The sequence below is a fragment of the Megachile rotundata genome, chromosome 12, assembly GCF_050947335.1.
Source record: "Megachile rotundata isolate GNS110a chromosome 12, iyMegRotu1, whole genome shotgun sequence".
Lineage (NCBI taxonomy): Eukaryota > Metazoa > Arthropoda > Insecta > Hymenoptera > Megachilidae > Megachile > Megachile rotundata.
The window spans coordinates 7,433,103-7,459,685 of record NC_134994.1 but is presented as its reverse complement, the minus strand read 5'-3'; the positions used below and the strand labels follow the sequence as shown (position 1 = coordinate 7,459,685).

The window sequence follows — 26,583 nt, the reverse complement described above, 5'->3', positions numbered from 1 at the left end:
ATTTTACAAATTGTGCTAGGTTAAGTTCATTTTAGGATGTGATTGTTTTTGAAGTGGTTAGGTTAGGTTAGAAAATAATTACATTTAATAACTAATTTATAACCTTTTCTTCTTTATGTGATTTAGACTTATTGAATATGCATGTAGTGTCTGTTAAATCGTTATTAATTATCTGTTATACAAAACTGATTTATTTACTGTTTTACAAATTATGTTAGGTTAAGTTCACTTTAGGATGTGATTATTTCTGAAATGATCAGGTTAGGTTAGGTTAGAAAATTCTAGGTTAGAAAATAATTACATTTAATAAATATAATTGTGAAAATATGTGCTGTGCATAAAATCAGAAAAATATCATAAAACCTGTCCCTAAATAAGGAACTAAATAATTACGTAATTACGTACTGAATTAAATGTGCAGTTTATTTAAGTTTATTTTCTGCAAAAATACATACTTTGCCCCAAAATAAAATTTCCATCAACGTAACAAGAATAAGCTTCATCAAAATGAACTTTGAAAGCACGTATCATCGTAAAAGCCCTTGTTAAAAGTTAAAAGTGCAGAAGCTTGCAAAAGTTCGACAGAAGTGTTTGCAGGGTACATGGCGCGAAATTTGAAACGAGCAGACGCAGTCAGATTTTCTAAGCGTCTACTTATGTACAGTACGTCAATGTACATAGAGGAGTAAATCGACGTCGCCTTTATCGACTGGCATTCGTAATCGATTCGAGGGCAGGAATTTGCCTTACGGACGATTTGTTTTCTATTCATGGACAATTTGACGAGGCTGCTGCCGTTGCACCGGCACCGCCACCAGCTTTGTTCGCAATTCGGTATAATGTCGCATGTATTTGGATCACGTTCCACGATATGTCAATATAAAGGAGTTACTCGTGGGTCTCTGCATACCAATTCAGGGGCGGAGCAGCTTGTTATCCTAAATACACGAAATCCTTTGGAGACGCTAGGTCCGCCTTCGACTTTCCTTCCCCCCAGCGCCCATCACGATCGTCCTAACGTCCCTCCACGATCTCCCATCCTTTCCTTACGTCCTGGATAATGCTAGACAAATTGACGATTCAATCGAATACTAAAGGATACACTGCGCCAATGCCACCGTCGCCTAAAGGATCAATTTAAGCGTATTATGGAAATAGGCGATCGAACGTCGCGCATCCTACACGGGGGATACTTTCCGACTTGGACTGTGATGCTGAAGGTTAGCAAGATATTTCAGATTCAATTGTACTTGGTAACCAGGTTTAATTAGGGTGGAAACATAGTCGCCGTAAGAAAAAAGAAAAGGAGGAACAAGAAAAATGGAACATGTGTAGTTTATTAAACTGGCAACAGAATGGAAACTATTATCTAAGGAACGTAGAATTTCTAAGAAGTTATGAATTGTTTATTCAAAAAGGAAATTGAAATACTTTGAATTAGAACGAAATTATTTATCGAGTTATGTGTAATATGTAACATTTGATATACATGACATTTTCATTTGTAATTTTGAAGACCAAGTAATTAGGTACAATATTATGTAAGTCACAAATTGATATAGAAATGGTGATATATGGAGAATGACAGATGTTACATTTTTTAATTGTTTGTTTTGCTTATTTTCAAATTTTTTAAGTTTTCATATACCAAAATTTATAATTTTAAAAATTTCTGGACGTCAACATTATTTTCTAGCTTACAAGCTTTTGGGGTTCAAATTCTTAAACTTTACAAATACCCAAGTCCCTAAGTATTTAAATTCCTACAGTTCCAAATTTGTAGGCTTTCAAATCCCTAAATTCCTACTGTCTCCAAATTCCAAAATTATTGGAACATTAGTCTTCAATATCTTTGGATTCTCAAATCAATTACATAATCGGATCCCAAAGTTTTCAAATACCTATGTCCCTAGATTCCTAAATTCTTAAATTCCAAATCTCTCTAAGTTCTAGATCTAAAAATTTCTAGTCCCCCGTATTTCTGAATTACCAAATAGCCAAATTACCAAATTTACAAATCCCCAAATCTCTAAATCTCTAAATCTCCAAATTTCCAAATTTCCAAATCCCTAAATTCCCAAATCTCTAGAACCCCAAATTTGCAAATCCCCAAATCCCCAAATCCCCAGATCCCAAAATTTGCAAATTACAAAATCTCTAGATCGCCAAATCCTTAGACCCCCAAATCGCTAGATTCTCAAATTTTCAAATTACCAAATTTCCAAATTTCCAAATTCTCAAATCCCCAAATCCCCAAATCCCAAAATCCCCAAATCCCCAAATCCCAAAATCCCCAAATCCCAAAATCCCAAAATCCCAAAATCCCCAAATCCCCAAATCCCAAAATCCCCAAATCCCAAAATCCCAAAATCCCAAAATCCCAAAATCCCCAAATCCCCAAATCCCCAAATCCCAAAATCCCCAAAACCCAAAATCCCCAAATCCCAAAATCCTAAAGTCCCCAAATCCCCAAATCCCTAGATCCCAAAATTTGCAAATTACAAAATCCCTAGATCGCCAAATCCTTAGACCCCCAAATCGCTAGATTCTCAAATTTTCAAATTACCAAATTTCCAAATTCTTAAATCCCCAAATCCCCAAATTCCCAAATTCCCAAATCCCCAAATCCCTAAATCCCAAAATCCTAAAATCCCCAAATCCCTAAATCCCAAAATCCCCAAATTCTCAAATCCCCAAATTCCCAAATTCCCAAATTCCCAAATTTCCAAATTCCCAAATCCCTAAATCCCCAAATCCCAAAATCCCCAAATCCCCAAATCCCAAAATCCTAAAATCCCGAAATCCCCAAATCCCTAAATCCCAAAATCCCCGAATTCTCAAATCTCCAAATCCCCAAATTCCCAAATTTCCCAAATTCCCAAATCCCAAAATCCTAAAATCCCTAAATCCCTAAATCCCTTAAATTCAAATTCCTACACGAAATCAAACTACATATACAAAGAAATAAAGGTTCCACCCTGAAATTTCCTCAGTAATATCAACCCCCGGTATGCAAGACTTCACGTTTAAAAGGGGAAGAATATTCATTCCGTCCCCACAGTTCTCGTTTCCATTTTTCTCGTCTCACGAAGCAAAGAAACAAACGAGAGTCGAGGGAAGAGAGAGGCCACGACCTATCTAATTTTTAACGGCGATCGTCTCACCTCGGAATATCGACGAGCCGAGAGGACAAGAAGGGGTCGATGGTGGATATAAAACAAGCGAGTTGAAAGGTAAATCGGGAAGAGCCAGTGAAAAGAGATTCTTTTTTATTTTTCTCCCCCTGACGCTCGGCTGCCTACGGAATCGCGAGCGGGGATGATGGTCGGAGACAGAGATTGGAAGACAGGAAAAAGGAACTCGCGCTTTATTCGAGGCCTTTTTTTACATCGATTCCGGCAGCATCTCGTCTCTTCAGGGCTTCTTCCTCGAACCGTCACCGAGGGCTCGTCTATAAAATATTTGCTTTGGTAATGAGGCCATGGTTCAGCTACGGGGTGGCTGCACCCCTGTCGAAAGGAGGGATTCGAACGGCAAATAAAAGAGTGCACAGTTTGAGTTCCAGTAACACCTTCGAACACTTCAAGAATCTCTGAAACGATCTATCCGATAGTCCTGCCAAGAAACTTCTTCGTGCCTCTTCTCGACAAACAAGGCATATGCGTCTAAAACTCTGACCTTTATCTGATAAATTCTTGGGAACCTTTCATATCCAAAATCTTCATTTCCATTTAGACATTTCACTGCTGCTCAACACGGTAAAATATGGACATTCTTACAAATGTGAAAAAAGTATACAAGCTTTGATACACCTATGTAGGGTCAACTTAGCACAATTGTACGGAGTCTCAAATTTTTGAATTCCTAGACTGATAAATTTCTAAACTTCCAAGTTTTAAAGATAGATGTTCAAATGTCCAATTCTAAAATTTCCAGACCTCGACATTTCATAAATTTTCATATTCGATAGACATTGGATGTCGATAGAGTTATGGAACATACGAGCGACATGTATTTTGGGCAAACAATAAGTTGCGTTAATTACATTGTCTTCCCTCGACACAGGCATAAAAAGAGAATCGAGCGATCGAACATAAAATTCGACACACCTTTCATCCCCTATTTGCATACACGGTTGAAAATCAATTACTCGGCATCTTCTAAGCGGCGCCGGTGCCTGTTCGGCTGCGTTTCGAGCGAAACAACAATCGTGGGCCGAGGTTCGTGGCAACGCGTTAACGCACAATACCGTAACGAGCTAATCACGATATCAAATTCTTTGTCTGTCAGCGCGGCATTTCGATGCTAAGATATCCGGGCGTAGAGACAGCGGGGGGCACGCTCTGTAGAAAAACGTTGGATGACCGATTATGATGAAGCGATTCTCCCTGTATGGACCAAAGAAGATAACGCGGGACGAGAAGGACGGATACACAATCCCAATATACCTTGGAGCGAACCCTCTCATAATTGAAACACGCAATCTCGTGCTTACGATAATGCGTTTGCTCGCGCGAGGGCCAGCCTCGCGTTACCGAGAACACCGCGTGTCGCGTCACGTTTCGTAATTTTTCTAATTAACACGTTTCGCGTTTTTATCGTTCCACCGTGGCCACGAGACTCATCAAAACGAACGGACGCAATTGCAACTCGCCGAGGCCGACATTAGCGAGCGGGATGAAACCAATTTCGACTGTCAACGTTATTAAACGATCGCCAAGAACCGTGGAAATACTTTCGCTCATTAATACATACTCTCTTTTTTAATTCGAAATCAATATACTACTCAAAAGATTCTGATCTCTTGTTCAAAACTACTTAAAAGACGTGTTTATAGGGATACGTAAGTAATTGGTACTCTTTTCTATTTGTAATTTTCAGGGTAGGTTCAAAGTTAATTGTCTATAAACTAAGTTACGTTAATAGTACAAATTCGTTTAATGTAAAAAGGTTGTAGACGTTGAAATTTCCTGTGAATTAAATGAGGACCAATCGTATGCACGTCTTTCCCATAAGGCTACCGTTCATTGGTTGCATGTGACGTGGATACTAGAGTGGGGTGTACGCGCATGCGCAGCTTGTACGTCTGAACGAGGGGCGTTCCTATAATGCATTAATCGAGCGTCCATATAAACAATTACTCAATTCTGAACGTATCCAAATTTAATATTTTCAATCTCAACATTTCAGTATTCCAACATTGCAAAATCTCATAATACTGCAAAATTCCATATCCCCTTCTAGTATCAACAATGACTAAAATTTTATAATTTCATAATTCTAAATTGTCAATGTTTTAAAGTACCCAGCCACAAAATATTAAACTCTCCACGACTTGAATACTTACGTTGTTTAACTTCGGTGCAGTACAGTTATACCAACACCAGTATCCCTACCTAGGCCTAAATCATTGGTAGACTACACCGTCAGTCATGAGCCTAACCTTCCAATAACGGCAACTTGTTACTATATCAGTTCTATCAACATAAGCTAAGATTTGCAGTCCGGTATCGCAAGTTGGCGATACGGACAAGCCGCGTGAACAAAAGGAGATGGGGTTGCGGTCGTCTCGTGGTGCCCAGGTACGTGGTACGTGGCCACGGTGCCCCGACTACGTGTCAGATCAATCATACACCGTGCATTCAGGCTCCCCGCTGCGATACAGGACAACTAGCCCCGCAATTCGTTTCTCTTCGTGGCTGCTGGCCTGAAAGAACGTGCCCGGAAACCTCTCTGTTCTTCGTGGCTGGCCCCCAACTGGTATCCACGTTCGATATGTTACAATAAAAGCACTATCCTAGCGCCGACACGTGATGACTCTATCGGACGGTCGGGGCCCCGGCCTTTTCTGAGAATCACGCGTCTCTCGTTCGCGTCGAGACGCAAGGATGCACCAGTCATCGTCGGGACGTCGTCGGCACGTTACATGCCCCCTTCTTTCCGCACGCTATTTCACGATCGAAACTACGAGCAATCTGTGCGACGACAGAGAAAAGAGAGAGAGGAGACACTTCCCCTCCGAGGGATAGTAACATCCTCAACGGTGCCCTACGGGATGATCGAGCTGGCGCGAAATGGATCTGGCATTTCGAACGCTGAACCCTCGGCTTTGAATTTATCGATACTATCTGAATGATCCCGGAGCCCTCGTGTTTGCTTGCTCGCCTCTACAATGTTCAACGTTATAATTTAAATGGATCACGAGGTGTCTTCCGGAGCCATTGTCCTCTGTGCGATGACATCTAGCGGGACAGCGTGGTAATCTTCTGTTACTGGTCCTAAACCTCTTCTGAATCGCTCTTAGAATATTAGAATCTTTTGGACTGCGTTGGAATGTTTGAACATGCAGTTTGAAATAGTCAAATTGTTTTATTGTAGACTGTACACATTATCCTGTTGACAAACCCTTTTACAAAAACAAATTTTATTCATGTTACAATGTGACAATAGCAATATCATGTGACTATGGTAACAGTACAAGTAAACATCACTACTTGCTATTGTTCATACTAACAATATACATTAAATGATATATTAAATGAATACATACAATTAAATATTAAATGAAATATTAAATGAATACATAAAATGAAATGTAAAATGAAGTATTAAATGAATATATAAAATGAAAAAATATATATATATTAAATGAATTTTCAACTTAAACAAGTATATCTAAAATGACAATATTTATCATATAAATATTTGTAAAACAACTTTAATTATAGAGCATAACGTATATATTAACTACGTCATTAATCCTACATAAAAATTATGCTAATAAACTGTATAGTTAATGCACTTGTAAAATAAACTATTATAACTCATAATACACTATGACGTTTCTAACGATGAATGGATAAGTTGATCAATAGATTGTTAACTTGAATTAATTTCTCTGAGCACAAGAGCCACGTTAAGTAATCTTCGGACGTGTCGAACAGAGTCTGCAAGGGTTGCGCACCCTGTAATCTCAGCCACGTGCACTATCGACAATCGAAGGGGAAAAATAGTTGAGAGAACAAACGGTCGAAGGAACGAGTCGATAGGCAGTCGAGAAACGACGCGATAAGTATCTCCGATAGAAATGTACTACGAGTTTGTAATAATGTAACACAATGGACGGGTGTAACGCGCGGTTCGTGTCGTGGAAAATTGATTTGCTCTTACCTGCCACGGATCTACGAGTTTTCCTTCTTCTTTTCGTGTTTTCTTCTCTTTTTTTCTTCTTGTACGAGCAACCCCCGAAGCGTTCGAGGGAATCGAGCGGCAGCGAACCGTGCTCGCGAGATGCAATTCGCCAAATCTAATTTGCATGCGATCGAACACGGAACCCACTTAAGCACCGGTTCCTCCAAAGGAAACTTTACGCGGAGAAAATGTTTCCGCGACGTCTGCATTTCGCGTTCGTTAAATTAGGTGCCGCTGTAATATGCCCTTTCCGCGGCCACGATTATTTCGTTCTGTCGATCGATGGGTAGTCGTTCGATATCGGTTCTCGTCAATTTTGTGCTTTCACATCGTGAGCGAAAAATTATGTTGGATAGAGCACGATAGCGGGGCTATGATATAAGGATTTTGGGATTTAGGGATTTAGGGATATAGGGATATAGGACTTTGGGGATATGTGAATTTGAGGATATGTGGATTTGGGGATATGTGGATTTGGGGATATGTGGATTTGGGGATATGTGGATTTGGGGATATGTGGATTTGGGGATATGTGGATTTGGGGATATGTGGATTTGGGAATATGTGGATTCGGAGATATGTGGATTTGAAGATATGTGGATTCGGAGATATGTGGATTTGAGGATATGTGGATTCGGAGATATGTGGATTTGGGGATATGTGGATTTGGGAATATGTGGATTCGGAGATATGTGGATTTGAGGATATGTGGATTCGGAGATATGTGGATTTGAGGATATGTGGATTTGGGAATATGTGGATTCGGAGACATGTGGATTTGAGGATATGTGGATTCGGAGATATGTGGATTTGGGGATATGTGGATTCGGAGATATGTGGATTTGAGAATATGTGGATTCGGAGATATGTGGATTTGGGGATATGTGGATTCGGAGATATGTGGATTTGGGAATATGTGGATTTGGGAATATGTGGATTTGGGAATATGTGGATTCGGAGATATGTGGATTTGAGGATATGTGGATTCGGAGATATGTGGATTTGAGGATATGTGGATTTGGGAATATGTGGATTCGGAGATATGTGGATTTGAGGATATGTGGAGTCGGAGATATGTGGAATTGGGGATATGTGGATTCGGAGATATGTGGATTTGGGGATATGTTGATTTGGGAATATGTGGATTTGGGGATATGTGGATTTGGGAATATGTGGATTCGGAGATATGTGGATTTGAGGATATGTGGATTTGGGGATATGTGGATTTGGGGATGTGTGGATTCGGAGATATGTGGATTTGGGAATATGTGGATTCGGAGATATGTGGATTTGAGGATATGTGGATTTGGGTATATGTGGACTTGGAAATATAGAGATTTGGGTATATGTGGATTTGGGACTATAGGTATTCGGAAATATAGGGATTGGAGGATACAGAGATTCCAATATGTAGGAATTTGGACATATGTGGATTTGGGACTATAGGTATTTGGAAGTATAGGGATTGGGGGATATGGAGATTTCAGTATGTAGAAATTTGGACGTATATGGATTTGGGACTATAGGAATTTGGAAGTATAGGGATTGGGGGATATATAGATTTCAGTATGTAGAAATTTGGACATATGTGGATTTGGGACTGTAGAACTTTGGAAATATAGGGATATGAGAATGTATTAATTTAACGACATAGAGATCATGGAGTATTGGGACCTGAGTGTATAGATGAGTGATATCGAAATCATCTAATTTAGGAATTCACATACGTCCCACACCACATATGCGTTCCCACATGACACCTAGCTTACTCCACATAACCTACTACTACCAACTACCAACCAATATTTTCAATCTCCTTCACATCTCCATTCTCCCAAAATCCACAAGTACCCAAAACCCAAAATTAAAAACATTCCCCACCTAAAAAAAATCTCAAACTCCATTAAAAAATCCCATATGATCTTTAGTCTCCGAAACATTCCAAAGTATTCTCACGCAAAAAATCAAGAAGTCAAAATGAAGCAACGAAGAGGTGTGACTCGAGAAAGGGACGAAAAAAGAAAAGAAAGACAGTCGCGACAGAAGGAGTTGAAAAATGTCAGTCGGTAAATTGGAAGGGGGTCGAGTACGGCAGCCCCGACGTCAAATAAACATGCCAGGAGTCGCAATTTCGAATATTAGAAGGTCCCGCAGGGTAGGTGCATCCCGCGTCAGGGCACGTGAGCTACGGTGATGATGTTTGACCGCAGGACGCATCAGGGACTCAGTTGCATGGCCGATGCAATTGCAAATGCCGACCGCAGAGCAAATGGGCACTGGCTGGCTGGAATGAAAGATTCTCGTCGGAGAAATCGAGTGTCGGTTTGTTGGCGTTTCCGAGGCACAGAAATGGCCGACGCCTAGTAGGATTTTCCACGGTTCTTGGAGACGAACCGTATTTCCTTGTGTTTCGTTTTAGAAACGTGGTCGTTACGAAATGTTGATGAAATCGTTGATCGTCGTTGCGGTTCGCGGTGGGCACAATTTAATGGCCGCCTTTAAAGGACACCTCGGACGATGTTTCTTTTTTCCGTGACGCGCTAATAACTAAAGCGTTGCGCAATCGAGACGGGATTCGTATGGTAAATGGAACATCTGGCATTGTTCCGCGACGATAAAACAAATTACCGGACTACCATTTGAATTATGTAACTTTCTGTCGCATCAGAAATGCATTACTATTTGTTTTTTGATGCGGTGATCAGGTTCGCGGAGGAAAAGCGTCGTGTACACTCGAGTACTATGTATAATTGAACTGTAGGCTTCTATGTACAATCGAACGCATGTAGAAAGATTTTTTAAAAATACATTTCGTATATCGACATTCCTTGATACTCAAGTACTCGATACTCGAGATTATTAATTTTTATATTAACAAGTATCTTCAAATCTCTGTATCTTCATATTCTCAAATTTCTACATCCCTATGTCCTTTTGTCCTCAAGTTCCTATATGATCAAATCTCTGCAACTCAACTTCGTATTTGTAAAAATCTCTATACCCCCGAATTTCTATATTTCCAAATTCCTATAGTCCCAAATCCACATATGTCCAAATTTTTACATATTGGAATCTCTATATCCCCCAATCCCTATATTTCCAAATTCCTATAGTCCCAAATCCACATATCCTAAAATCTATATCTTCAAATCTCTATATCTCCAAATCCTGATATTCTCAAATTTCTACGTCCCCAAATCCTCTTGTCTCCACGTCCCTATATGCCCAAATCTGTGCATCCCAACTTCCTATTTGTCCAAATCTCTATATCTCCAAATTCCTATAATTCCAAATCCATATATGTTCAAATTCACATACGCCCAAATTTCTACATATTGAAATCTCTATATCCTCCAATTCCTATAGTCCCAAATCCACATATGTCCAAATTTCTACATATTGGAATCTCTATATGCCCCAATCCTTATATTTCCAAATTCCTATAGTCCCAACTCCACATATCCTCAAATCTATATCTTCAAATCTCTATATCTTTAAATCCTGATATTCCCAAATTTCTACATCCCCAAATCTTCTTGTCCTCAAGTCCCTATATGCCCAAATCTATGCATCCCAACTTCCAATTTGTCCAAATCTCTATATTTCCAAATTCCTATAGTTCCAAATCCATATATGTTCAAATTCACATATACCCAAATTTCTACATATTGAAATCTCTACATCCTCCAATTTCTATATTTCCAAATTCCTATAGTCCCAAATCCCCATTTCTCCAAATCCCAATTGACATTCCCAAATTCCCATATTCTCAAACCACCATATCCACAAACCCCTACGTTCCCATATTTATATGCCTCCAAGTCACAAAAAACTTGTCAGCTAGCAAAAAACTTCACGCATTGAATTAAATTCTCAAGTGTACCCAGAAAAAGGGAAACACAGTATCAAAGGCTAAGTTTTAATCATGCAAACAAGCAACGTTCCCAGACAATGGAATTAAACAGCTACTTCATACAAGGAACGTAACCATAGATCACGAGGACTTCGAAACCCATTAGTAAATCATAAATCTTGCTCCCTGCTATCCCATACGCGGGTCTACACCAGCACGAAAGATTTATCGCTGAAAGATTCGAGACAATGTAGAGGCCACGATTTTTCTAACAAGATTACAGTCAACCGTGCATCAGCACGTTCAACCACAAAGCTCGTAACACGCCGCAAAGCGATGCATTATGCAGCGTGCACAACAGCGCGGATTCGTCTAAATGTTCGCCGACGATAAATCGGATAATACACGGTACTGCGTACCGCGATATCAGCCAACGTATAATTAACACGGTCTATGCAATCATTTGAATTATCCTGCTAATTATCATCTTCGGCTTACATCATCGGCTTTGCCCGCGAATCGGTAAATCGCTCGATATTTGCGCCGATTCGAACCCAAACGCACAATCATCGAGTTAATCTTTGCTGAAACTGAGCATGATAATATTTCGATACGCCTTTTTGCTCTTTCACATACATCTTCCTTCACAAATTTTTTGGAACAAATTTTGACGAAACACGAGACACTGTGTTTGTGAATATTGTGAAGTTTGTGAGGAAATGTCACAGGTTAATAAAGTAAACGAATATTAATATGATTTATGAATAATATACGTCTTTTAAATAATTAAAAAAATAAATGTAATTTGTATAAGTATACTTTATCTACACGTAATTTGTACAAGTCCAATTTATCTGTTATGAAGTTTCCAGTCGCGGAGTCTCGATATTTTCCTGCGCTGGGGGTTGTAGGGCGGAGTCAAGTTCTCAAAAGTCTCTAATCGAATCGCAGTAACAAAAATGTATTGAATTGAATCTCATCGACGGTAAAATTACAAGAGCGACCTAAATCAGTAAGAGAGTATCAAGTAACGTAATGTCGGGACATTGAAGAGGATGAAGTAGGTTGTTTTCTATTTTCCAGTTTCGCGTTGCAACGAGGAACAAGTCGATTAAACGAACGACACCTAGCATATTGCATTTTTAATTCCGACATGAACGCATTGTTGAGCCACGCTCAATATCGCTGACGGATCTATAACGAGATATCGTGTAGGCGCATCTCGGTCATTAAGCCTCGCGCTTTTTGCAACACCACCACCGATCCCTATCGGTACAAATGAGTGTCATTTGTACATGGCCCCGCAATACAATCCAACGATGTAAACGCGTCTTTACGAGCAACCTTTTTCCTACATTTCATATTTTCCCATCTTTCGTTACGTTTTTTTCTCCCTCTTTTGTCGTGCCCTTAGTCGCGCGTGCATGGCCGCCCGAGAAAATATGCGAGAGCTCGATTATAGCGAACAGAAGGAACGCATTGTACGCGAAAATAGAAAATATTAATTTCGGGCCGGCCACGTGACACGTTTTCTTTCAGCCAGGCACAATGCAACGCAATATACCGGCGACTTGCGGACAATTAAAAGTCCGTTGTTGAAAATATTGACGCTGTTGGGGAACGGACTGTATCGATTAATAATGAAAATGCGTTTCACTCGAAATACTCGTTAATCGAAAATCATTAAGGAAATATTAATAACGTCGGGTAAAACGGCGAACAACGGTGATAATATTTGTAAAAATTCACCCCTTTATCATTGAAATCGACGTCTCGAAATTGTGAAGCGTTTTTGATGTATCGGTGTAATGACGGACAATGTTTAATTCAATTAACGATTGATTACGATTGCTGTATTTCATTATTAATCGAAATTATAATAGGTGCAGTTTTTTGGGACGTAATTGTAATTAACAATTAAAGTAGTTTAATCGTCAACTGAATTTACGATTAGTTATTTAGTTCGAATGGATTAATAATTCATTATTGAAATTCAAACGTATTTATAACATATCTTTGTTAGTTCCAGTAGAGAGGTTATTTCCTTTTGATACAACAAATTTAAAGTTAAAATTTACAGTCAAAATTTATAATTAAAATTTAACAAATTATCTGTCAATGTTCAAAAAATTGTAGCAAATGAAAAATGAAAATTAAAAGAATATTATGAATAAATATGTAATAATAAATTGTTATAAATAAACGTATTCCTGAAAAATATGTTTGCTGACATTCTTATAATTCAAAAGTTGATTCCAGTAAAAAATGAGTAAAAAAAAATGTACATCCTGTAATTTACACAATACAAGTATAATTTTAATTGCTTTTATTGAAAACTATCAATTAGTGGCTGAAGTCAGTGATTGATTATTACAGATTAACCTTCTGCGGTGATTAACGATTAATTCTATCCGTCAATTAAATCAATCATGATCTTTGACAATTGCATGTTTTTTACAGTAATCATTAATTAATTGCTTAATGTCACAGATCAGAAATTTACAGCTAACCAAAAAAATAAAAATTAATAGATTAAGTTTGTTATGTTCGTAAACTAAGTCAGGTGCATTTTTCAAACATGGAAGATCAGGGGTCTGATAAACCCTATTATACAACCCCAAATTAGGGGATTGAAACGCGTCTGCCTCATTTGCAGAGATTAATTGAAACCTGACCCCAATCTCCATAGCTACGAAATCTTTCAAGTAATTTTCTTTAAACGAAGTCTTTCAAAAGATGAATTTGTCAAATGATTCAGCTTCTCTCCGTCTAAAAATGCTAATTACAAATAACGTTAAAAAATAATAATCAACAATTGATTTAATAATTTTGAGTCTGTACGAATAGATTAAGTCGTGATCAATTTCTTTTACCAGCAATGATTAATTATTCGATTAAACGAAGTCTTGTAATCAATCGATGCCGAATGCTGTATCCATGTATACATAATTGACTTATCGATGTAATTACACGTCGTACGCAATTTCAACAGCGAACGCTTAATACGTTCGATTCCAATATGGCGGTGTCGTGGACATTAATTTCTGAACACGCGATTCCAAGGACTGCGGAAGCTGTCCGTCACGATCGGTCGTTTCGATACGTTCCGAGAATCCATTTCGTTGAGGTTAAAATATCCGATGCTCAGGCAACGAGTTAGCCCCGAAATGCGCTTACATTAGCAACGGCACGCCAATTTGCGCTTATTAATTCGAATTATCGCTACCAAGTGGGTGTCCGGCACAGGATATTAAAACCTCTGACCTTTGACAGGATGAATCGTGCCGAAGTTCGCTTGAATGCAGTCGATGACATGGCGCTGCACCGGTAATATATGTATGAGAAAATTTATATACTTAACCGTTAAGAACACCCGGCTCCCACGATCAACAGGCAGATCGAAGCCTTCGACGTCGATAAATTGCGATGCTGTGAACCGCTGAATATCCGTGCCATGTGAAATTGGACGCCGTTAAACGATACTGGTACTGCAACATAGTCATCTGCGTCATTCACCGCTATTCGAATGGCACAACCGTCGAAAATCGCTCTTTTATTAACATTTTTGCAGTTTCATGTGCAACACTGTTACCTCATAAATTCCGATTTACGCTGAACTTTTTCGAAGTACAAAAATGCAACGTATTTTTGAAAAATATTTTCCTGCTAAAATGTCTGTGACTGACACAAAAATAATTGACACTCGACTGACACACGAACGTAATTGTAAAATTGCAAAAATAATAAAAATTGAGGTTACTGGCGTCAATCAAGTTAAGACAATATAAAGCAATTTTTATTTAGATATTTCAGGTTGCATAATTAGCTGAAAATTCTGTAATTACATGAGACATGAGTAATTATTTGAGATCAAAGTAAAATCGCTTCAAATAATATTTTAATTCGTTAATTTTAATATTGTTATTTGAAGATATAGAAAATATGTACTTATTGTAAATAATAATAATTTCATATACTGACCAATTGTATTGTTTCTTTATTCCTTTGTTTATGTATGTTAAATATTTTTATAACATAAATTGTCTGTACAGAGTATAGTCCGTAATCATTATCTCACCCCAAAGAAAATTTGTACTATAAATTTAAATTCATAAATATTCAACATAATGTACATTTCCATTATACTTGTTTATTAGCTCAAACTTATCACAGTTTACTAAATAATACTTGTTAAATTTGTGTAATCGTTCAACATTACTGTTTAACTATCTTGAAAAATTCACAAAACTTCACAAATCATTCTCCTTATAAAAAAAAAAACAACCCCTTCAAAAGGGGTGAGATTCCACACAATAAAAACTTCTATCAAAAACCACTTTATTTCAAAATTGAAAACAACTACAAATAAAAAACTAAAGTTAATCCGAAAATCCTATCCAGTCAAAGCAGCCATAAAAATATAAATAATTAACCTGTATTAATGAACTGTCTCCCAGGCAAATATCCCCAGAAAGCCACTAGTGGCACCACCTATCGGAAAAAGTCTGAAACAGGACGACAGAGCTGCTTTTACCAACGTTGCGGGTTCGACCGGAAACTCGTAAAGGTGTGCTTCCAACGAGCCAGGATGATAATAATAATAATGATGACAACAGCGACAGATGTAGGACGCGTTTGAATCTCCGCCCAGAAACGCCCTCGAGGAGGCTATTGGCCCGATAACCCTAGCCCGGGAAAAGGCTGCCATGGCCGGCAAAACCCAGCGAACGATCCAATCAGAATTCGTGTCGGTCAAAACAAAAGGCACGCACCGGCCTCGAGAGGGTTGCAAGTCTGAACAAATGAATACCGTGAAACCCCCCCGGGGGTGTCGCGACGATAAGGAGGGACCGAGAGGGAGACGTCGGATTCCGGAGTTTTTGATGTATTAAACCGTGGTCTCTACGTGACACCGAATGCTAAGTAGACCTTTGGAATAACCACACGCTGGATACGAATCGCGACGAGTGCCCTCCACGGACTTTATTATTACGGCTACCACCGTTGCTGGTGTTATTATCGTCATCGTCATCGTTCCCGTGCCGGTTATTATCGCAGCCACACCGTCACGCTCGATAAATTGAGCTCCTGCGACACGCAGCCTCTATGATCTTCGAGATCGATAAGATTTTGATCGAACGTTAACCATGTTATCTCGATATATTTTCTGCCATGAACCATTTTGTCTACCTTAATCACTTGATTTGATCGCGTGATTTTTTTGGAGCAAGTGCTGGGTCTGATGGATAATTAGCACTTTGATATGTTGATATTCTTTGTGTGTCTACGTTTAGTGTGTCTGAATGCAGTTTGGGACATTATTTTCTGACTGTCAAACTTTTCAAACTTAATATTTAAGTAATACCTGTTTCAGCATAAATATACAATTATTTACACCTATCAAGTTTATAGTCAAGTTTAAAACTTGCTAAAGTTTATCAAAGATTAATCCACATATGATTTTTCATCATATTTTTCATCAGTTACTTATCAAGTTCAGAATATACATATAAATATGTGCCTGTTATTATGTAACACTAGTCATACTGTCTTTAAAAATATATTTATTACCTATTGTCTTGTTTACAAAATCTAAACTTTTTTCATATATAGCTACTTTCATAATATTTTTTATCACATATGCTTTTAGTCCAATTTTATTTCTACCCCTACAATTTTTGTAATTTTAATACCAACACTATTAAGATACTCATTGATTAATACAATTAAATCTCCTATCTCCGATTTGTTATAAGTCACCAATCTAAAAAAGTTACATTAATTAAAAAGTTATTAAAATTTCAGTATTGAAGCATGACTAAATTTAAAACAATTAAACTATATGGAAGTAGTTAAAGCGCCCTCTAGCGCCGTTGTCAGTGTTCAATATTTACCGGAATTTAAGATCATTATTGTTGTTTATACTTCTATGTTTGACTAATAGACGTCACTCTTTTTCTTGAAGAGCTATAATTTTATTTCCAATTGACTGCTAACGCGAGTCAATTACGAAGACTCCGGAACTCCGGGCTCCGTTATGGCTTTAACTTCTCCATCTTCGCAGCCGACTGTTTCAAAAGTGACTCGTCACGTCCTGTTCGACTCTTCTGGCTACCGTTTCTCTAACTTTTGTAGAAAAATAGAGCGTTATCTTCGATTCCGATCGCTGTAAACGCTCTACCGTTGACAGTGGAAGGGTCTAACCTAAAAGTCACCTGTGGCATTTTCACTCAGGTATATAATTTTGTTAATTGTTATCCTTTAAGTACGTTTATTTTTCAGCGTTCATTTGCTTTGAATAATTACTGTGTATATAATGTGGAAGTACAGAGTTGATTATATAAATGACTTGTGAAAGATGAAACATCATATGTGGATTAGTATTTGATAAACTCTAGCAAGGTTTAATGAAAGTATTTCTTGTTAAACATTTCACTCATCAAATTTCTAATAAATTTACGTTGTTTGTGTCTTTTACATTTGTCAGTATTTTTATTGTGTTTGCTATTGACTTTGCTGTTGATTTGCTGTTATTCAAACTTGTATACATATATGTGGCCATATTTGTTTACATTTGATCCAAAAAGACATTCAGACCTCTGCATGAAATTTCAACTGATTTCTATCATAGTACATATTCAATGTAAAATTATTTACTGTAGATAGGTAAAAAATATCATAGAACATATGGTAAACCATCACTTTGTACCTTCATCAGTTAAATTGTACATATACATTGTATCCACATTTTGTCCATCGCCTACATTATCCACATATCAACACTAATCTTATTTTTATCGTAAAACAAAATTATCTTTGTGTACTTTTAATGTATGTTGCACCTCAACATTACTCCATATGCAATTACTTTAAACATGATTCAACTACCTCACACCAATGCAAACGCAAATAAACTTGCAGAGAAACGAAAATACAACATTTCAGTAATAAAAACATCTACAGAATTATGAATAAAATCAATTTGACCTAACTAATCTCTATTGAGAGCTTATCACTCTATTGACACCAACTTGAGACTCTATTAAGTTGAGTGTCCAAACTTTCTTCACCCAAAATCTCAACCTCACCACATTATAATAATAAAATAACGAATGAATTAAAGAAAGTTTTCCTAACCTTTAACAAAAGATTCATACTTAATCAGTAAAAAGAATATAGAACGTTCGATGGTTGCCATTATTTATCATCGACGCCGCATTGCCCAGCGTCCGGCAAACGTGACGAAATAAACGTGCCCGTAAGGACACAGAGTGTGGAAATCAATTTGATAGACGAGTGTACGCGTGCCGAATTACCTCTACGTGATGTCGGACCGTTTCACCATTTTCGCCATTATATTAACGACGAGACGAACACGCCAGTCTCGACTTCCCAGCCCCACAATGGTTACACGCGTATCGTAATGTTACCGTGACGAACAATGGTAACATCGCGATCCAGGGCACGTTTCCACCCCGTGGCGAGGCAAATCGAGGAGGAGGCGGTGGCTGCACTGTACCTCGTTAATTGAAGTCCGGCGGAAGGCGACCATTTTCCAAATTTCATACTTTAGGTGGCTATCTTCGTACCTGCGATAACCATACCTAAAAATGAATTTCTTCTGAATATTGCCTGGGGAATTTTTAAGAATTTATAGAAGTTTATGTTCTTATGTGACAAATGACTGTTTAAGTTGACACTGTATGTGTTTCATAAGTTGACAGGTGCTGATACTATTCATGCAGCGACGTGTCAGATGTGGTACTGTAGTAACGTAGTGTTTAGGAGACTTTTTAGACTTCACATTGTGGGTCACTATGTGTCTAAATAATTAAGTTGTACGGTTGCAAGGTTAAGTTGTAGGCGTTTTACAAGTTGGCAGGTGCTGGAACTATTGGTTCACATAGCAACCTATCAGATGTGGTACTATAGTAACGTAGTGTTTAGGAGACTTTTTTAGAGTTTACATTTTGGGTCACTATGTGTCTAGATAATTAAGTTGTACGGTTGCAAGGTTAAGTTGTAGGCGTTTTACAAGTTGGCAAATGCTAGAACTATTGGTCCACATAGCAACCTATCAGATGTGGTACTATAGTAGTGTAGCGTTCAGGAGACTTTTTTAGAGTTTACATTTTGGGTCACTATGTGTCTAGATAATTAAGTTGTACGTTTGCAAGGTTAAGTTGTAGGCGTTTCACAAGTTGGCAAATGCTGGAACTATTGGTCCACATAGCAACCTATCAGATGTGGTACTATAGTAGTGTAGCGTTCAGGAGGCATTTTTAGACTTCACATTTTGGGTCACTATGTGTCTAGATAATTAAGTTGTACGTTTGCAAGGTTAAGTTGTAGGCATTTCGCAAGTTGGCAAATGCTAGAACTATTGGTTCACATAGCAACCTATCAGACATGATACTACAGCAGTGCAGTGTTCAGAACTTTTCTAATCTTTACATTTTAGGTTACTATGTTTCTAGATAATTAAGTTGTACAGTTACAAGGTTATGTTGCACGCGTTTCACAAGTTGACTGATGCTACAACTATTGGTTCACACAGCAACCTACTTACTACATGATAGTTCAGAATTTTTGAACTTTATATTTTGGGTTACTATGTTTCTAGGTAATTGAGTTATACGTTCGCAAGTAAAAATGAATTATTTACATTGGATTAATGACATGCTGAATACATATCTGATGAATTTACATTCCTATTTATGGCCTGACTACGGATGTGCAGCTTCAGATGCATCTGATAGATCGAAGTCTGCACACATAAATCAAGTAATCTATGACATCGGTGATCGGTGATTACATGATTTATACTTCGCAGACTTCATCATGAATAGACATCCGCAATCCTTGGGCTCATTATTTAAATTGGAAGGAAGTAGTTGCTTTACCTTGAATTAAAAAAATGTACGTCAAATTTTACCTGTGGTTATACCTAAGTTATTAGGATTAACACGTTAAGTAAAAGGAAAGAGTAAATTTTGATAATTAAGAAGATTGAATCAGTGAGAACGATTCCTTGCGCCGTTTACTTTCCATCGACGATACGAAGTAATTAACAGGCATATTATCCAGGGTACACGAAGTGTTACAACCCCTATAATACTCCATCACTCGTTCCTCCTCGGATAAGCGAGCAGGAGACCCATTGACTTCGTTCATTGATTTTACGTCAATCTGCAGAGAGCACCCTTGTGGGGTCTCCGTGATGCATTTACCATACACGATAAGGGTGGCATGGGATGGGTTAGGGAGCTGCTCGACACACCCCATGAAAGGGAAATAGAATAGAAATGACCCCCCACGGGATTCGCATTAGGGACACATGGCCAGGCGACAAAGCCCGATTTTCTACCAACCCTCCAGGATCTTAGGCATGTATACGGTTACATAACGTTACGTGCTTGTCACCCTTGGATCGGAGGGGCTGGTACGAGGGGTTGGAATACACCACGCGTACCACCCCTTCAGGGTACCTACGCCATTTTGAATGTTCACGATGAACACTGGACGGACATTTTTCTATTCAGCATCCTCGACCCTTCGGTGTGCTTTATCCGAGTCAAGATCTCTCGATTCGGGCGGTTAACCGTTCTTTCATGTAAAGTCTATATCATCTCTTTAGGAAGTCATCACTTCTTTATAATTTTACCATTTTTAGGATTTAAGTTTATGAACGAAGGTGTACGGGGGAGTAAAGAGATCTGCAATGAAGAAGGGGCTGAAGTAAGGAGATCTGCAAGATCTCCTGTTAAGGGAGGTTTCATATCTAGCCATTTACACATATCTATGTCTTATTTCTGGTTTTATAATCTTTCTCAGAAGTTAGAGAAGTATGTATAGTCTGCTCTACATTTATGGGGGTGTAGGAGTTCTGCAATGAAAATAAACTTCTCCTTTTAAGGGAGGTTTCATATCTAGCCATTGACACATATATTAGTCTTATTTCTGGTTTTATAAATTTTCTCAGAAGTTAGAGAAGTATGTATAGTCTGACCTACATGTACAGGGGTGTGGAAGTTCTGTAATGAAGATAAGCTTCTCCTGTTAAGGAAGGTCCATATCTACCCATTTAGACATATCTATATCTTGTTTCTCGTTTCTATAATTTTCTTCTTTTAGAATTAGAAATTAGAATTAGAATCAGAAATTAGAAGAATATGTATAGCCTGTCCTACATGTACGGGGGTGTAGAAGTTCTGTAATGAAGATAAGCTTCTCCTGTTAAGGCAGGTGTCATATTTAATCATTTAGACATATCTATGTCTTGTTTCTGATTTTATAATTTTCCTCAGAAATTAGAGAAATATACATGCGCAGGGGTGTGGAAGTTCTGTAATGAAGATAAGCTTCTCCTGTAAAGGGATGTTTCATTTCTACTCATTTAAACATATCTATGTCTTGTTTCTGGTTTTATAACTTTCTTCTGAAATTAGAAGAATATGTATAGTCTGCCCTACATGTACAGGGGTGTAGAAGTTCTGTAATGAAGATAAGCTTCTCCTGTTAAAGAAGGTCCATATCTACCCATTTAGACATATCCATGTCTTCTGATTGTATAATTTTCTCAGAAACTGAAGGAAGTGTCTTCCTCAACACACCCAGATCACCCAGAAGGATCCATTTTCACGCGTGCAAGTGGTGAAACGACAGATTGATGGCAGCAAATGGACTCGACGGAGCGTAGCATGTAAACCGGAAGATTTGTCGATCCATATCGTGGCTCCATGGACACCTGTTGTGTCGCCAAGGATAGTTTTAGTTTCGCGTTATCGCGACCGGCTGAGTGAGTTTTCGTGTAAACTCGACATATCGGCCGAACAAGCCAGAGTGGCCGCTGGTGGAGCAAGAGGAGACAAAGGTTAATTTGGTACGAGCTGTAATCCGTCTCATCCGTCGGATGGAACCAGCGGAACCCCAGGACGGATGACAGGAGCTCGGATTAGTGCCGTGTTCCGTCAAGGATTATATCGAGCGCGAAAAAAAAAGATTAATCGATGTTTCCACTCTTGCAGGTTGGCACGTACTTTTAATGAAGTCACCCCGCGGCACTGTCGCGTTTCGGTAAAATGCAAGGAAATCGATGTTTACCAACAGACGACTGTTCCTGTTGGATATTATTATAGGCAACGTCGATGACGCGGACATCAATTTGCTGCCATCGAAATTAACATTTTGGAATGGAGGGTAGGACATTTAGCGGTGATGAGTGGATAGAGTAGGTCTTTCGGAATCGTTACAATTTTTGGGTAATTATTTTATTGATGTGTGAATGGATTGTAATGTGTGTGGGTTGTAATGTGAGAGGACATGTTGAAATTATGTGTATTTGGTTATGAACTCTTTGGTTTAATCCTAGCCAATGAGGGCCATATATGGGGACATTTGGGTACGCAAATTATCAAACTTCCTAAATTGCCAAAATACCAAAGTTCTGAGGTTCTAAAGTTGTAAAGTACCAAATCCCAAAAGTTCTAAAGTACCCAATCCCCAAATCCCTAAAGTTCTAAAATTCCAAATCCTCAAATCTCAAATCTTCGAATTTCTAAAATTCTAAATCCTCAAATATCAAAGTTCCCAATTTCTCATATTTCCAAATCCAAAATTCCACATCTCTAATTACCTAAATTTCCTAACTTCTGAAACTTCATAACTAATAACCCCCAAATCCCAAATTGTCCAAACCAAGTCCTAAATTTTCTAAATCCCCAAATCTCAAACTCAACAAACAATCACCCCGTATAGAGAATGCTATCTCCAAAAAATTTCTCCTAAAGAATTGTATTCCCAAAAAATTGTAATTAATAGAATTTAAAAAAAATATTCTATCCAAAAATCTATCTCGCCTCCCTAACAATAAAGCGTACTAAAATGAACCTGTTAGTTAAACTTCCAAATGAGAGCATCCTCAACGAGTTAATAGAAGAGCGTCGCGTTTAATTGCATTAAACTCGTCCGCCATTTCGCAGGCATCATTAAAAATTTCGCTCGACCATGTAACGCGAAGTTGTGATCCTGTTTATTGGTCGTTCGAGTCGCGCGAATCTGAAGTGATTATTTAATTGTGCGACGTTCTTTTTCTCCCCTAATGCAACGGAAAATCGTTCTCGTTAATGAACGCCGCGAGTACCTGCAGACGAGCGTAATGTTTTCAGTAATTACTGTAACGTTTCCGATGTATAACAAACTGGGAAATACTACGGAACGAAAGTTACAACGGCTTAAAAGTTCGAATCGAGCGTTTCTGAAGAACAAAGAAACGATCGTGTAATTGACAGCAACGGACGAGGCGACAAGGCTTACGCACGCGTAACGGCGACTGATAAACGGGCAGTTAAAAAGTGGACGGTTGAGAATAAACAATTCTGTTTCTATATAGACAACTGTCGGCGAAGAAGGAGAAACGTTCACGGATCTCCCGGTGGAACGGTAATGGCTTGGAAAGTAAGAGACGCGCAAAAAATAATTACTTAATGGTCGTATTAAAATTGAATTCCTCGTTTTTTTTTTATTCTTACACCTCGAGGGAAACGAAACGCGAAATATAATTAACGAAGAAATCGTTGCACAATCGTCTACTTAAAACTGTACCTGTCAGCCTCGTCTGACGGCTAATCTCCTGCAAACGCTCCATAAACTAATTTCTACGTGGGTTTATTTATATCCACGGTGCGTGTAATCGACACTCGGCTACCGTGAGACGAAAAGAAGTGGTCTGAAACGTTGCCTCGGGATCTCGAAAGTCGAACAGTCATCGTCGCTAACGAGACACGCGGACAGGCCGAGGTCATTATTGACGTTCTTCTTTCGAGAATACCTTCGTTCTTAGCGACAGACATTATCGCCATTGTAGTCAATCCTGGATGCAGATCATCGTGTCATAATACAGGACGATCGTTACCGTTAAATTGCTCGCAACCTTTCGAAATCACCAATACGTCGCCATCTTATCGCCTCATGAATGAACAAACACCTTACTGTTCGTTTGCCAACAGTCATCGAGGGATATGTTATATGTACATTGACAAACGAGATTTTCATTAGGTATGAAATGTGCTCGCAAATATCTGACTCTTGAAAGGTTAGGTGCTGATCCGCTGTGCTGATCGTGGTCATTGCCTTCTTCAAGTATTATGGTTATAGCAAGTATTATATTTAAGAATTTTCGATAGAAAGAATAATGCTACTTAAGAATTATGTTGAGAACCCATTCTAAACACTTAAGATAGGTCCTAACCTCACTTCTATCAAGAATACATGGAGAATAAAATCAGTATCGTTTGAGATGCTTATAGTGTCTTATATAGATTCTCCACATCTCTTGAAGTGAAATTTTTTAATAAAAATAATATGCTTTTGAATTCTTCGAACATTGTTGTATTTCTTACATAACCTCTTTCAAACTTCGATTTCATACATTCAATAACTTCTACAGTATATTATTTAAATTTTTAAGTATTTATTTGGTGTAATTTCTAGTTCATTGTCACATAGAATCAACTTCAATGCATTTTTATAGTTATGCGTATTTTAAAGACAACATTGGTATAAGTAATGTGAATTTATGTTGAGAGGGTTCTGATAAGATAATTTGCGTAGTCGCGAATTTGTGGGCGATCGTCTAGCCATCTCACGTATTTAGATAAAAAGTCTATCTACGAGATCAGGAAAATGCACATTCCTCAACATTTCCTCAATCTCCCGGGAACCAAGGCATCGAGACCGGTTCCGCGGCAGCGAGGATCCGCCAGAGGATGTTCCGCCGCTCGGCGAGTTTTCCGCGGAAATGAAATAAAAATGACGACGAAATGCTCTCTTCCGAACAGGTAATTCCCGGTATTTCACTCTCTCTTTCTCTATTTCCCTACCCTTCTAGCCTCCTGCACAAGCAGTCGCGGTCGACTCCATCGCCTCATCCCTCTGTCCTAGCCAGGCAACAACAACGCCGTCCCTCCACCCTCTTGCATCGACCTACAACACCAACCCCCATGGTTCTCGCGCTTGCTCGCCCGTCGCTGCCGGATTGCTTTTTGTTTCGTGCTTTGTGCCTCGTCCTTTGTTTCCGCGAGTCGCCGCGAGGAAATGACAAACAAATGAGCGCCGCGCCTCTATAACGTCTACGTTCGTCGCCATGGCAATGCGACCCCGTGATCGGCGTTTTTAACTCGACGCTACATCTAACCTTCATCCCCATCTACGAACTACTTGCTGTTTGGTAGCCTGCTATCGAGATGAAAAATTTTTCAATTTTAAAAAATCTTATTTGGATATTGTTTTCATGGTAGTTTGTTGGTTATGTCTATGGTTCCTAGTATTTACTACCTATGGGTATCATACTACCTATGGGTAGTATCAATTCTAAGTTGGTATTAATTCCAAATACTGTTGAAGCTGGAAGGGGTGCATGTGGATCACATTGGTTGGGTTATTTGTAATTCCAAGTAAGTACTTAATAGGGGTAACATTAATGTTAAGTTCAAAGCTGGATATAATGCATATGGATCTGATTTGTAGCCTATATGACGAGCTGTAGCCTATATGACATTCATATATCGCTACATCCATGTATCTGTATGTCTCTAGACGTTTATGTCCTTATGTTCATGTATCTCTAGCACCTATCCTTGCGTTGCCATAACCTTATATCTGTAGACCCCTGTAGCTCTGTATTCTTACATTTCCATGTCCCTAACTTTGGACTTCTACATCTCTGTACCCTTACTTTCCTACATGGTTATATCACGACATCTCCACATATCCACATTCCTAAGTTCGTATGTACCTATAATCCTATCTCTCTATGTATATGCCTGTATGTCCCTGTATCCCTGTGTTCTTGTATCTCTATATCCATACATCCCTACATCCTAGCATCTCCACATATCTACATACCTGCATCCCCATATCCCTATATTTCTATGATCTCTACATGTGTGTATCCCTATATCCTTATGATCTCTACATATGTGTATCCCTATATCCTTGTATCTCTATGCCCCTGTATCCCTATGCCTCTGTATCCCTATATCCTTGTATCCCTATGTCCCTGTATTCCTGTGTCCCTATATCCCTGTATCCCTATGTTCCTATATCCCTATGTCCCTCTATCCCTATATCCCTGTATTCCTATGTCCCCGTATCCCTATGTCCCTGTATCCCTGTGTCCCTATATTCCTCTATATCCCTGTATCCCTATATCCTTGTATCCCTATGTTCCTGTATCCCTATGTCCCTGTATCCCTATATCCCTGTATCCCTATATCCTTGTATCTCTATGTTCCTATATTCCTATGTCCCTCTATCCCTATGTCCCTGTATCCCTATGTCCCCGTATCCCTATGTCCCTGTATCTCTATGTCCCTGTATCCCTATATCCTTGTATCCCTATATCCTTGTATCCCTATATCCCTGTATCCCTGTATCCCTGTATCCCTGTATCACGATGTCCCTGAATTCTTGTGCCTATCTTCCCATCTCCCTATCTCCTTACCTCTATATCCCTAAACCCCACTATCCATGAACTTACA

At 38.7% G+C, this 26,583-nt stretch overlaps 1 long non-coding RNA gene across 2 annotated transcripts in view; it reads right to left on the bottom strand.

Annotated features, from left to right (window-relative positions):
• LOC143265502 (uncharacterized) overlaps positions 1-14,731 on the bottom strand; it is a 48,898-nt gene extending 34,167 nt beyond the window's left edge. For both annotated transcript variants that reach the window (XR_013040119.1, XR_013040120.1), the window contains exons 1-2: positions 14,637-14,731; positions 14,406-14,532 (exon numbers count right to left, since the gene is read on the bottom strand). This is a non-coding gene — a long non-coding RNA (uncharacterized LOC143265502). The remainder of the gene's footprint in view (positions 1-14,405; positions 14,533-14,636) is intronic.
• Between the last annotated feature and the right edge of the window lie 11,852 nt (positions 14,732-26,583).